Source organism: Bos mutus, chromosome 6 (genome assembly GCF_027580195.1).
Source record: "Bos mutus isolate GX-2022 chromosome 6, NWIPB_WYAK_1.1, whole genome shotgun sequence".
Taxonomy (NCBI): Eukaryota; Metazoa; Chordata; class Mammalia; order Artiodactyla; family Bovidae; genus Bos; species Bos mutus.
In genome coordinates this window covers 11,413,439-11,429,048 of record NC_091622.1, presented here as the reverse complement: position 1 = coordinate 11,429,048, position 15,610 = coordinate 11,413,439, and positions in this window count along the sequence as shown.

Genomic DNA, 15,610 nt, shown 5'->3' with positions numbered 1-15,610 from the left:
GTGTGCCTTTCTTCGAGTCTGAACAAATTCACCTCTTACCTATCTCTGTGTCTCTCAGTGAGTTTTTGCAGTGAGACATCAAGAGCTTGAGCTTCATTAGATCCTGAAGCCAGGCAGCATGGATTTTGGCCAGGCTCAAGTCCTGGGAGAGAGGACTGAAGGATGGGAGGAAAAAGTAGTGGGAAAAACATGTCAAGGAATCCCCTTCATAACCTGCTGGAATATCTGCTAAATACCTGACCTGTGCTTACAGTTTTCATTGGCCTGATCCTTGGCACAAAGAAAATTAAGGACAGAAGAACCCACACCCACTTGGGCAACAGCTACTAAGAAGCCCCTGCCACTTAGTGAGAAGTTCCTCAATTGCACCCGCTGCTGCTAGCCTGTTTGTGGTGGGTTGGAGGAAACAAGAAACAAGAGATTGTAAAAAAATTAAGATTTTTTTAGCCATATGTCCCTCCAGCCATAGGAGTGAGGACCTTCTTCCTTAACCAGAGGTCTTCTGGAATCGGAGACTGAGCCACGTGAGCTTTCTGCCAAGTTTGTTTTTCTATCCCAGTTTCCACTATGCTGGGCTTCTTGTCACTTGCACTGCACTGGGTTTTCTTTGTGTTCATCTTCCACTGTGGGAGCTTTCACTGAGTTGGGCTTCTGCTGTGCTTGGCCTCGGCCTTGCCAGGGCCAAGCCAAAGTTGTTTCAGCTAGGTTAAATCCGAGAAACAGTACCATATATGTCAGGGAAGTTTGTAATTTCCTCGGTTCTGTCTCGCTGAAGCAAAAATTTGAAGTGATGGGCAGACCAGTGTTACAGCTCAGTTTTATTTGGTAAGCAAAGGAAAATACATCCTTTAGGGTTGAGGGCAGGCCAACACAAAAGATGTGAAGAGAAGAGAGAGAAAGCTCAATTTTGGCTCCTCTTTTTATGTTTTTTCCTCCTCCTCCTGAGCCTGCTCTGGGTAAATTGGGCTAGCCAGGAAGGCTGTTCACTTCACCTGAGGTTCTCACTCTGGTTCTCTGACCTTCTTTTGTTCTATTTTCATGGGTTTTTCCCTGCTTTGTCTTTTAGCCACTGCCATTCTGAACTCCTTTTTCCTATTCTAACTACCTAACAATAGGAATTTAGGTTAATGCCTCATTACTGGAACCTCTAAAACTACTTAATACTATTTCAGCATGGATTTCAAAAGTTGAAATAATAATTTAGTCAAGCCCTTTTATAATAGTTTTGGCTCATTTCCTAGAAATCTAACTTGCTGGGGTCCAGCCCCAGTGGATCCAGGGAATTCGAAGGGGAGACGGCTTCGGCGATCAGGATATGATAGAATTAAAGATATAACGAGTGGCTAAATAGGGATAGCTCAGCAAAGAAATTCAGTGAAGAAAAGAGGCTTAATAACTTGGTTTACGTGGAAAGCCAATAAAACTCCAAGACAAGGAGTTTGCGTCACCTACGTAGGCCGCAGGTGTCCTCCCATTCTCCTGAAGGAGCGGAGACACTAAGGCCTCCCCGCTCAGATCTTAGAAGCCCAGGCAAAATTAGTAGGCTTGACGAGCCTCCACTCTCCAGATGGTAATTCAGCCAGAAGTTGAGAGAAAGAACAACATGGGGAGACCAAGCTTCGGTGAGCAAGGCCCGCACTTTATTTTCCAAAGTAGTTTTTATACCTTAAGTTGTGCATAGAGGATAATGGGGGAAGGGGTAGAGTCATACAAGGACAGCAGTCCTTGATCCTTATCGAAGCCAGGCTTTCAAACTTATCATATGCAAAAGTTTAGGTGATTTACATCATCTTCTGGCCAGGAGGCCTGTTAACATTTTATGACCCTTTCTTCAGAAAACTTATTTTTCTCTAAAGGTGATTATTCTATTGTTAGGCGCCACCCTCCGAAAGCATTAGAAAAAGTTGCATTCCTATAGGGCAAAAGTGTGGTGGGCTATAACAAGAAAAGAATTAACTCAAGGGTCCAAGGTTACAAACATTAAAGCTACTACTTAAATTCGTATACACCAATTATACTAATCAATACACTCCCAGGGACACAGTAGGTAAGGGATATGGAAACTTAGCAGCAAACATGGGCTCAACAAGTGAAAAACCCTTCACCAATACAATTTCTAATCAACCCACTATACTATACTAATAATCTTCTAGCTGCTCAAAGGAATCTGTATTTAGAAAGTTTAGAACATCTCGTGCCTCTCACGGTTGGGAGGCTGTGAACAATCACATGTGGCCGGAAGAACCTGTTCAGGCAGGCTAGAGAACTTCCAAAGGAGTTTGTGAACTAAAACACTCTTGTTGCACTCAGGAACTTTATTAACTGGAACTGTAAGTTGACTCTTTTTCAGAAAGAGGTGGTGGGGGACAGCCCCCTGTAAAGTCAGAGGTGTAGGTGAGATCACAAAGCAGTAAAGTAGGCAGACTCTGGCTTTGGGGGTAGATGCTCGAGAATTTCCAGAGGGACTCCTGAGGCTTGATCCTGCCTTTGCACATGCCGAGCCTCCTTCCTCATGACCTTTGCCACGGGCAGAGTTCCTCACGCTGGATCCTAGCACTAACTGAATGATTATTAGAAACTAAAAAGACTCAGATTGGCTATTTGAAATTTTAAATATGTGTTTCATTAAATCTCGTGCCCATATGCCCATTTGCTTCATAAGTGCAAAATGCAGATATAAAGTGTCTGGTAATATTATTGTTCAAAGATGGTCTCTTCAAAACAGACTTTCAAAAAATGTTTAATAAAATAGTGTTGAATGAGTTTGAATTAATAAAAACTACAGATTTTTTTCTTTTCCACATTAACTCCAAACATTAGGTGGTTTTAATTGACAAGCAGCAGTACACATATCACATGTAATTCTCAAGGCATGAAAATAAATATTATTTAATCCTATACCAGTATCTCCACATAATGATACCTAGTTTAAGATTCTAAAAATTTTAAAGTGGGTATTTAAATACTTCCTGGGCATGGAGCTTTGTCATTCTGGACAGCTTTATATCTCTTTTCCTGGCATTAATATCTTCAAATTCAGTGTCCCTATATAAAAATTTTTAACAAGACCTCAGCACTTTGTTTAATTATAAAACACATACTCTTTAAATTTATCTTAAAATATAGATTTTTATATTATGGTTATGTTTAATAGTTATGTAACTATGGAGGCAATCTTCTTCTGTTTATTTTATTTTGGATGAAAATATCAAATATTAACAAATAGAGATATACGTTTGCACCTATTTACATGCTTTTTTTTTTTTTTTTTTACTTTTTTGATGCCTCTGTAAACACTACATAGTACAAAAGAAATCACAAAATAGAGATATCCCAGAAAGTTACCAGATTTAATGCTGCTGTTCTAATAACAAAAGCAATCTATTTAAAGATATTACAATTGATATATATAGTTGCTAAGCAACAGAATAGAAAAACCTAGAGCAAGTTTAACTCAGAATGTGTGGCTTGGTCTTCATTAGCCTCTGGCAAGGTTATACTTTGGGTGGCAATATCAAATTTTCAGGAATATATTTTGTATCATTAAAATATTGACATCCAGTTCTAGAATAAGATGCCATAGATTCATTCCCCACTGTTTCTCCCCTCTAAATATGACTAAATACCCAGAAGATCATTCAATAGACAGTAATAAAATGATTCTGGAAACTTGAAAGAAGAACACGAACTGCTTAGGAACCTTAGGAGTTGAAAACAGGAAAATGATAGAGGAATTCAATAAAATTAAGGGCCAATTCTTAAAAAAAAAATGTCAATACAATTGATAAAACTCTACCAAGATTGGCAAAGATAAATGTTGAATTTTTAATATTCACCTTCATTTCATTTTATCCTATGCACATGAGGAGTTCTGGATTATAAACAAGATTTCTCATTAAATACCTTATAGCAAATAAATGCATCCTATTTACCCCCTTCCAACATTTTCCCTCATCCACATCCTTAGGGAAATGTGATAAATCAGGTAAACTGTCTTACATGAATAGATAGATACCCTGCAGGTGGGAGAAAAGGCAGAATGATTTTTCACTGCTTAATAGAAGGAAAGGAGGCAGCTGCTCCCCTTAGTTTACAGAATATCTTCTTACTGCGACTGTTTGATATGTAAATAATGTCTTTCCAGAAGCCAGATAGCCCTATGTGCCTCATACCTATAGATGTCTCCAAGTTTCTAGCTTCATTTCTTGTTGAAATATAAATATCTAAGGAAATACTGTTGTAGAATTCCTGGACTTTTGGAGCTTAACCTCAGAACCTAGTTCAGGGCAATAGCCACCAGCTCTATCTAGAAAATGAAAGAAGTTTTTAATCATTCTTCCTGATCACTGTAATTAGCAAGGGCCAAAGAATATAGATATCATTATTGTGATAGGCAAAATATTTCAGGAGGCTCAGGTTTTATTCAGGAACTTTATTTAGGGAAGTCTTATTTCACTATGTAAGATAAGAGGAGACACAAATAACCAGTGTGAGGAATGAAACGGAATAACAGAAGAATCCTGCAGCCATTAAAAAGTGAAAGTGAAAATGAAGTCTCTCAGTCGTGTCCGACTCTTTGCGACCCCATGGACTGTAGCCTACCAGGCTCCTCCCTCCATGGGATTCTCCAGGCAAGAGTACGAGTGGGTTGCCATTTCCTTCTCCAGAGGATCTTCCCAACCCAGGGATCGAACCCAGGTCTCCTGCATTCTAGGCAGTTGCTTTAACCTCTGAGCCACCAGGGAAGCCCCACTAAAAGGACTATTACAAATATCTTTGTGCTTGTGAATTTGACAATTTAGAAGGAATAGACGAATTCCTCAAAACAGACAAACTATCGCAACTCAGCCAAAATTGAATTGATATCTTGAATAGTTCTGTAATTATTAAGGACATTGAATTTTAAATCTACTGTAAAGAAATATCCAGGCACAGGTGGTTTTAATGAAGAATGTTTTACCAAAACATTTGATGAAAATTAAAAATATGCAATGTCTTCCAGTAAATATACGTGTAGGGAATACTTCCTAACTTATTATAAGGCAAGTATTACCCTGATAACAAAAGGCAGCATACACAAACACAAAAAGCAAACCACAAAGCAATATCTCTCATAAATATAGATGCAAAAATTCTCAATAAAATCTAACAACCAGAGGTGATAAAAATAAAAATCTAGCAACCTCTCCCTGATAAAAAAATTTCTCCCTGCAAAAAATAGTGGAGTATAAAAATCATCTCTCCTGTAAAAGCGATAAGGACATTGGCAAAAACCATCAAAACCAACTTTTCAGGAATTTAAAAATTAACTGGTCTTACCTGGTGGCTCAGTGTTAAAGAATCTGCCTGCCTGTGCAGGAGACATGAGTTCGATCCCTGGGTCAAGAAGTTCCCTCGGAGAAAGAAATGGCAACCCACTCTAGTATTCTTGCTTGGGAAATACCCATGGATGGAGGAGCCAGGTGGGCTACAGTCTGTAGGGTCACATAAGAGTCAGGCAAGACTTAACAATTGAACAAGAAAAATTAACTAGGCTTGCAACTATCTGTGGACAATCTATTCAAGAAAAAATATAACCAAATCTTGTGAAATTTATGGCATTTTATTTTGCCCTATTTTGATCCTTCCCTGTCCTCTCCAGTTCTGAGATAGCCTTGAAAGCTAATAGCTCAGAATCACAGTGAAAACTGTTAACCTGATACACAATGGAGCACTCAAAAGAGCAGTTGCGTCTCTTTCAAACACTTATTTTCAGGAAATTGTCATTTTTTTTTTAACCTCTCTGGCAGTATTCAGGAAATCTCCATTTCTAAGGATTTTATTTATTTGACTTGACTCAGAAATCCCTTAGTGTGAACAGCCTTTTCCCCCAGGGGTATTTGTTGAAAACAATCAGTGGCAATTATTTAACTTCACACCTTACTGCAGTGGTATTAAAAGTTGGGGCAAACAATTAGCTAAAAAAAAAAAAAAAAAAAAGGAAAAACTGAGTAGTGAAATTTCCAGAGGAGGCTTTGATAAGTGTTAACATATTCTTGGATATCTAAAAGGCCACACATAAATAGGATTCTGCACATTCTCAGAGAAGACCCAATGAGACCCTATGCTCTCTCACCTTTGACTGATCTTGAGACACCATAGAAAATGAAGATTAGGTTAGAGGAGTGACCTGCCTAGCAAAAGTGTTGAGGGTTTGCTCTATCACATGAACAGAACCCCTTAATAAAGACTGGGAGACTTTTTAGCTCTTTACATTTAAGGAAATCTTTGTCTAATATAAGTAGCTGGCCGCTAAGCTAACCAAGCACTGACTTCAATGAGTTTACACAATAGAGATTGGACTACAAAGTTAGTTCAGAAAGTGATTAAACAAACAGATGACAACAAGTCTTGGGGAGAGGGAAGAAAAAATTCCAGATTTGTCTCATATTTAAAATGTCCAGCTTTCCACAACAACAAAAAATACAAGACATGTAAAGAAGCAAGCATAGAGGAAATTCCTCTATGACCTAACATAGAGGAAAAAAAGGGAACTATCCCAGGGGATGTCTAAGTATTCAACTTACTAGACAAATACTTTAAAATAACTATCAAAGAACTAAAGAAAAGTATGAGAACAATGTTTCCTTAAATAGAGAATGTCAATTAAGAGGTAGAGCCATATTTAAAAACAATAGGTTTTGTGGAGTTGAAAAGTATGTTAACTGGAATGAAAAATTCAGCAGGGGTCACAACAGCAGATATAGGCAGCCAGAAGGAGGAATTTGCAAACTGGAAGATAAGGCAAGGCGTTTGAGATTATCTTCTGGGAACAGAAAGATAAAGAATAAGGAAAAAAAATAAACAGAGACTTAGAGACCTGTGGAATGCCATCAGACATACCAACATAAATATAACAAGAGCCCCCAAAGGAGAGGAAAAACAGAGGCAAAAGTAATATTTCAATATTATTTGAAAACTTCTCAAATTTGGTAAGTAAAATTAATCTGCACATATAAGTAGCCCCATGATCTCTAAGTAGAATAACCTCAAAATGACCACCACCTACATATCATAATTAAAATGTTGAAAGCCAAAAACAAAAACAATCTTGAAAGAAGCCAGAGAAGTGACTCATCACATACAAACAACTCAGTAAGATCAATAGCTGTTATACAGTCAGAAACGATGGCAGCCACAAGGCAGTGGAATGACGTAATAAAAGTGCTAAAATTTGTGATGGTTTTATGAAGCTATACAACTGGTAAAATTCCAGGGTGCTACCTACATAAGTATACACACACATAAGTGCATATACAACTGGTAAAATATGAATAAGCTTCATGGTTTATACAAATGTCAAATTCCTATTTTGGTACTGTACTATAGTTATACAAGATGTTGACACTGGGAAAGTCTAATGAAAAATGTAAGGACCTATTTATAAATTTCTTTGTAATGTTCTATAAATCTATACTTAGTCCAAAGTGTATTTAAAATATGTACCAAACTTTAATTTCATGAGTACTCCATAAAATATTACTGTTAAAGAGAGAATTCTCAAAGTTCCTGAAATAATACTCATCAAAGCTGAGGCCAGTTGCCTTAATTTTACTTTTGTTTCTGTTCTCTGAAACTTTTAGAATGAGACAGTAAGTATACCATCAACCCAATGCCAAGATGCTACTGTTACATTCCTGAAGCTGTGCTTGAATTGTAGTGTGACCTTAAGCTAATCATTGAATTTATGTATCCCTAAGAATATTCAGCTGCTTCCTAACAAATGATTCTACATGTGATATTAGTCAACATGTATTTTAGTTTTTTGAAAAGAAATGGCATTTTATAAAAAGATTGATAGTCAAAAAGATCTTTTGAATAAAATTAAATTTCTACTTACAGTAGAAAATTGTCCAACAATGTGCATAGAAAGTAAAGGCTTTCATGAACAAATGCTGTGTCTCAGTGATACTGACCTATTTCACTTTATAAATTGCATGATATTCAAATCTGTGACTCACAGTAATCTTAGTTATCTCTCTTTTGTTAATATTTTTCATAGGATCATTGAATCCATAGGCTTCTCTTTATCCCTAAAAATTATTTTCTGCTTTTTAAAAAAAAATTCTATGGTGTTTAATTTTGGAATATTCTGATGCAGCCTTCTCACTTTAATTTAAGTATCACATTAAATTAAAATGCTTTTGATTTCATTAACTGAGCTCTTACCCATCAACACAGCAAGGCAAGTCATAACAAAAACCACAGTTTTTGCCTAAAATCTTAGCAGTTCACTTACAGTGTTTTGGGAAAATTTTAATTTACATAGTGACATGAAAAAATTTTGATTGCTTTTGGAGACTTTGAGAATTCTTTGATTGACTGTCATGATCGAACTAAGAAGATCATGGAATGTTCTTGCTTACATGATTTTCTCTTTACCCAGTAAAATAAAATATTCTCCAAATTCTAGACTAAAAATGCACCTATGACACTGCTCAAATCGTATTGAATGTGAAATGAAACAGGTTATCTTCAATAATGTTCAATTCATGAAACATTAAAAAAAATCTTTATAGTGCCTTCTCCCTTGTGATGTCAGAAATTCTTTTCCTTCCTTTTGTAAATCTGAGCTTTAGACTTTTAAAAGTTTCAGGGTCAGAAAAAGAAAACATAAAAATCTAGTGCGGTCACCTTTGGAATTTGAAGAAAATCCAAAGTATGCTAATATATTAGTCTTTATAGAACAAATGTTTCTTTAGAACAAATGTTTTATTTCACATTTTAGAATTTTTCTCTGCTTCTGATTTAATTTGTCCTTCTGACCACTTCAGGATAATCAGCACAACAATATAGTCATTTTTGGTGAATATGTAACTCAGAATTAGTACAAGATCCAGGAGCATTAATAGGTGGTCCTTACAGGAAGTCAATTTTGGAGAAATTTATGATTGGAATCTAGTTTCAATGAACACAAACAAGAATTTGTTTCAGGCTTAAAACAAAGATGGGCTTTTATGCACAAGAAAATCTTGAGAACTAAGGAGACTGCATTTTCTGAAAGATATATGTAAAATATGACCCTTAGGAAAGAAAAAAAAAGACTTGTAGTGTCCTTTCTTAACCAGGGTGACATTGTGTTACTGCTTGAGAATGTATGAGTTGCATTTACTGAAATTGCAAACACCAAAATATCTTTTAAGTGCCACCATGAGTGCTAAGTGCTAGGTTTTTTTTACAAAGTAGTGTTTTAAACAGTGCAAAAGTTGTTTTTCATTAGAAGGTATCCAGTCACTCAGTAAAGACCTGACCTAGTAGAAAATTCAGATGTATTATTATTTATATCTAGTGTTCATCCTGCTATATTAAAGGTGTGGTATGAATAGACTTCGGAGAAGGCAATGGCACCCCACTCCAGTACTCTCGCCTGGAAAATCCCATGGACGGAGGAGCCTGGTGGGCTGCAGTCCATGGGGTCGCTAAGAGTCAGACACAACTGAACGACTTCACTTTCTGTTTTCACTTTCATGCATTGGAGAAGGAAATGGCAACCCACCCCAGTGTTCTTGCCTGGAGAATCCCAGGGACAGGGAAGCCTGGTGGGCTGCCGTCTATGGGGTCATACAGAGTCGGACACGACTGAAGTGACTTAGCATAGCATAGCATATGAATAGACTTTGCAATTATAATCCAATTTTCATGATTAAGAAGTTCCTTGTATTTACTTTTGCTTCTATTATCTGTTTTGTAGAACATCTCGTTCATTCTCTTTGAAAAAGTGGAGTGAAAAGTGCATTTGACCTATTCTCCCTATTCAGGTATTCAGAATTAGTTTAATAATTAGCCTTGATTCATGACACTGTCATCAGTGAGCCCTGCATGGCCACATGAAAAATTTTATTTTTGTATGACACAGATGAACCTATCTATGCAACGGAAACAGACTCACAGACATAGAGAAGAGACTTGTGGTTGCCAAGGGGGAAAGGGTGGTTGGAGGAAGAATTGGGAGTGTGGTATTAGCAGATGCAAAATAATATATATAGAATGGATAAGCAGCCAGGTCCTACTGTACAGCACAGGGAGCTGTATTCAATATCCTATGATAAACCATATGAAAAAGAATACACATATGTATAACTGAGTCACTTTGGTCTATAGCAGAAATTAAACACATTGTAAGCCAACTTTAATAAAATTTAAAAATTTTAATAATATAATTATAATAATATTAGTGAATGTACTACCAAATTAAAGATCTATAGGACTGACAATAACTTACATTTATTGAGATGTTCCTTCTGCTGAGTAAAGTTTACTTAAGAAGTTTTTTGTTGTTGTTGTTATTGGTTGGTTCAACTTTTTATTGAAGTATAATTTATTTAAAATACTACATTAATTTCAGATAACACAGTAATGATTTGATACTTTTATACATTACAAGATGATCACCACAAAAGTCCACATAGTTATTACAATGCCACTGATCATGTTTCCTGTGCTGTGCATTACATACCTGTGACTTGCCTAACTGGAAGCTTGTACCTCTTAATTTCCCTCAGATATTTCACTCATCCTCCATCCCATTCCCCTCTGAGAAACCTCAGTTTATTCTCTGTATCTGTAGTCTGTTTCCATTTTCTTACGTTTGTCAATTTGTTTTGTTTTCAGATTTTGTGTATAAGTGAAATTATACAGTATAGTCTTTAAGTGTCTGATTTATTTCACTTAGCGTAATATGTTCTAGGTCCATTCCATGCTGTTGTAAATGGTAAGATTTCATTTAAAAAATTTTAATTCCATATATATATATATGTGTGGAATCTTACTCAGCCATAGGAAGTATATATATTTATATATGTAAATAAATATATATATGTGGTGTGTGTGTGTGTGTGTGTACACCACATCTTCTTTTCATTCATCTATCAATGGACACATAGGTTGTTGCCATATGATGGCTATTGCAAATAGTGCTGCTATTGAACACTGGGGTACACGGATCTTTCTAATTTATTTTTAGTTGAGGTATAGTTCATTTAGAGTGTTGTGTTACTTTCTGGTGTATAGCAAACTGATTCAGTTATACATATATATACATATTCTTTTCCACTATGGTTTTTATAGAATATTGACCACAGGTCCTTATACTATGAAGTAGGGCCTTATTGTTTATCCATTTTACACATGTATCTTTTTATTTTTATTTATTTTTAAATGTTGATTATTTATTTTGGGGTGCTCTGGGACTTCGTTGCTACGTGTGGCTTTCTCTATTTGCAGCTAGTCGGACAGAGCTCTAGCTGCTGAGCTTGGGCTTCACACTGCGTCGGGGTCTGCTGGTGCAGAGCATGCGCTCTATGGCACGTGGGATTCAGTAGTTGTGGCTCATGGGCTTAGTTGCTCTGTGGCATGGGAAATCCTCCCAGACCTGGGATCAGAACTGAGTCCTCTGCATTGGCAGGTGGATTCTTAACCACTGGACCACCAGGGAAGTCCCACATGGGTCTTTTTTTTTTTTTTTTCATACATTTATATAATAGCTTATATATATTGCAATATTTTGTATATATCCTAGACATTAGGCAGGCTTCCCTGGTGGCTCAGATGGTAAAGTGTCTGCCTGCAATGTGGGGTCCCACATTGCAGGGTCTTTTTAAACTAGCATTTTGTTGTTGTTGTTGTTTTCTTTGGCAAATACCCAGAAGTGGAGTTGCTGGATCATATATGGTAGTTCTATTTTTATTTTTTGAGGGACTTCCATTCTATTTTATCATGGTGACTGCACCAATTTACATTCCCACAGCGCACGAGGGTTCCGTTTTCTCCATATCCTCAAAAATACTTACTGTCTTTTTGATAATAGCCACTCCGACAAGTGTGAGGTGATATCTCATTATGATTTCAATTTGCGTTTCACCGATGATTAGCCATGCCATGTCTGTTGGCCATCTGTATTTCTATTTAGGTTCTCTGCCCATTTTAAATTGGGTTGTTTGTATTTTTGATGTGGATTTGTATGAGTTCTTTACATAGTTTGGGTATTAACCCTTTATTAGATATAGCACTTGTATATGTTCTCTCATTCAGTAGGCTGCCTTTTTATTTTGCTAATAACTTCCTTCACTGTTCTGTTTTGTATCTTTATGATCATACCTTGAACTCTTTTTTTAAAATAATTCGCTATAACTATTAATGGTTATCCTTCCTCTGTAATATATTCCTCATTCTTCCTAATTCTCTGTGCTTATTTCTGTGTGTTAGGGATGCTGTTTGCCTTTCCGGATTTTGTTGCGGTGCCTTTATATAGGAGAAATCTTTATGGGGACTGACAGCACCTTTCCTTGTGGTCACCAGAGTTCTGTACCCCAGGGGTGCCCCCTGTGTGGGCTGGGTGAGCCCTCTTTTTCATGATGAGGCCAGATGCTGTGGGCATGCCAGTAGGTGGAGCTGGTCTCTGGGCCAGTTTGCAGCTAGGCCTTCCTCATCAGAGGATGCTGGCCCACTGGTGGGTGGGGTTGGTCCCCCAAATGGCTGGCTGCTTGCCTTGGTGGGGGGGCGGTCTTAGGACTGCTGCTGACCTGCTGTTGAGCTGGTAAGCCCTTGGCACTAATAGGCCAGAGAGAAGACTCCAAAATGGCCCTTGCCAAACGGCGTCCTTATGTTAGAATGAGCTCCTAAAAATGGCTGCTGCCAATGTCTGTTTTCTCGGGGAAAGTCCCCTTCTCCCTGTCTTGTTGGGGAGCCCTCCAGGACTAGCAGTGGGTTTGACTGAGGCTCCTTTCCAATTATTGCCTCTGTGCTGGGACTAAGAGCATGTGAGATTTTTGCATGCACCTTTTAAGAGATCTGGCATTGTACAGTCTCGTCCTGGTTTCCAAACACAATTTTTGTTACAGAGAAGAGAGCTTCCTTTAGAATCCTTTTTTTAATTGGTATTCTGAGTGCTACAGAACACCACTTTGTTTCCAAGACAGCTTACGTTGTGTTAATACATGTGTCTCTTGTACAAGTCCACATAAAGGAGCACACATGAATGTATAAATCCACATCTGTATACCTCTGACTTAAAAGCAGACTTTCATAATGCTATTTACCCGAGAGTTAAAAGCAAGGTGTGCTTCTCCTTATGTGTTTGTTGTTGCTTTTGCATCATCACCATTTCTTATTGATTGCCAATTTGTTTTCCTCTGCTTTTTCAGGCCTAAAGATTGATGCTGTTTTGGGGTCTAATTACCCAAGCTGTTCCCAATTACCTTTTCAGTGTATTTTTTCTAAAATGCCTACAGTTTATGGCACTACCCCAAATTGCCTGTTTAGTTGAGGTGCTTGCTCAGCATGTCTTCCTCCCACAAGCGTGTCACCTTCAATGAAGTCTCACTTCCCTACAGAATACTTTTTATTTGCATTTACATATGTCAGCCAAATCCTGTCCTTCTTTTGCACTTTGCATTTTAATTAGGCTTTTTCACCATGAAATAACCATAATTTACAGGGAATTGGTCAGAAAATGCAAAGGAGAAATTAATGAGAAGAAATATTTTAATGAACCAATATTTTTCCATTTTTTATTAAAATGTATAAGTAATGTTTTTCAATCTAAAAGTGTTATGTTATTTCATAGTAATTGCATTTTCCTAGAGAGTGTTTCTTAATTAAATGATACATTTAAAAATTCTTTTCTTAAGGAATGTCTGTAGCAATAGAATAGCTGAATTTGTGTCTCCTCAAAGGGACAGTTGTATCCGACTCTTTGTGACCCCATGGGCTATACGGTTCATGGAATTCTCCAGGCCAGAATAGTGGAGTAGAAACAGGAGTGTTACCTGTTTCCTTCTCCAGGGATCTTCCCAAACCAGGGATCAAATTCAGGTCTCCTGCATTGCAGGTGGATTCTTTACTAGCTGAGCCACCAGGGAAGTCCAAGAATATTGGAGTAGGTAGTCTATCTGTCTCTAGCAAATCTTCTCAACTCAGGCATCGAACCAGGGTCTCCTGCATTGAAGGGGGATTCTTTACCAGCTGAGCTATCAGGGAAGCCCTTTTGACTTAGGTATATATCATAAACTATATTTAAGAGTATTGAGGAAAAATTACAGAAATAGGAAACATAGCTTTGAGTATCAGTTTAGCTTCTAGATCCTGGAAAGTGATATTTATTCCCTTTGAGTGGTGGGGGGTGGGGATATGTTATGAACAAGAACTGGAAATTTTAGAGGATTTGCTCAAAAATTGTTGTGTCCAACACATAAAATATATGTAAAGGTATAGAAAAATTCAATAGCAATGTTAATAAGCCTGTTATTATATATATATATACATATATATATATAGCTAGTATATATATTTGTGTGTGTATATATAATATAGAATTTTTTCATTTCAAGCACACATAAAGTATTTACAATCATTGATAATATGCTTGTCCCTCATAAAAACCCCAACAATTTGAAAAGATTAATCATACAGGCTAGATTCCCTAATCAGAATGCATTAAGATTAAAAATCAGTAATAAATGGCTAGCTGTCAAATATACTATGTACTAGAAACATTTAAAAAAATACTAAATAACTAGTTAAAGAGGATGTCAATAGTTAGGTTACTAAAATTTTAGAACCAAATGGCAAGGAAAGCATTTTATGTCAAAATATATGACATATATTTAATTTAGCACTTAGGAAAAGTGATACACTTCTATGTATTTTAAGGTACAAAAATAACTGAAAAAAATGAGATAAATGGTCATTTCAAGAAGACTAAAAAGGAGTGACGAGTGAACTGAAAGAAATAAGAATTAAAAAAAAAGTTGCAGATATAAATTTCTATTGATTAGATTGACCAAAAAGTTACAAAATTAGTTAATATTAAGTACTGGCAAAAATGTTGGGAAGAGGGACCTTCATTCACTGCTGTTGCGATGACAACAGGTGATGAGATTCTGTAAAACAGTTTGGCAGTTACTTAGTGAAGTGATGTCTATATATGTATATATATAAATATATTTGTTGTTATTTAGTTGGTATGTTGCATCCAACTCTTTTGCAACCTCGTGGACTGTAGCCTGCCAGGCTCCTCTTTCCATGGGATTTCCCAGACAAGAATACTGGAGTGTATTGTCATTTTCTTCTCTAGGGTATCATCCCAGGAATTGAACCTGTGTCTTCTGCTTGGCAGGCACATTCTTTAGCACTGAGAAACCTGGAAAGCTCATATATGTATAGATATATACACACACACACACATATATCTTACATCTTTAGTGTAAACTGAGAAACTCAAAACTCTTGCAAAGGTACACACTGAGAATGTACAAGGATGTTCACTGCGGTGCTGTTTAGGGTAAACAGATGGAAATTGAATGGCATTTAAGAGATAATAACCTTTATGTATTTTTAAAAACAACATTAAGACTGTTATTTCTTTTTTAGAATACACACATTTAAATAAACATATAGACAGTGTTTAGAAGTTGTATTAGTGAAGGGACAGGCTAGACTGCTACTAAAAAGGGACTGAAATGTACAGAGACACAAATTAAATCAAAGTTTATTTTTGTCCTCAGTAGAAACCCAGAGGTAAGTTGTCACATGCTGGTAGGGTGGCTCTGCCATTGATACCTGGCTCCCAAGA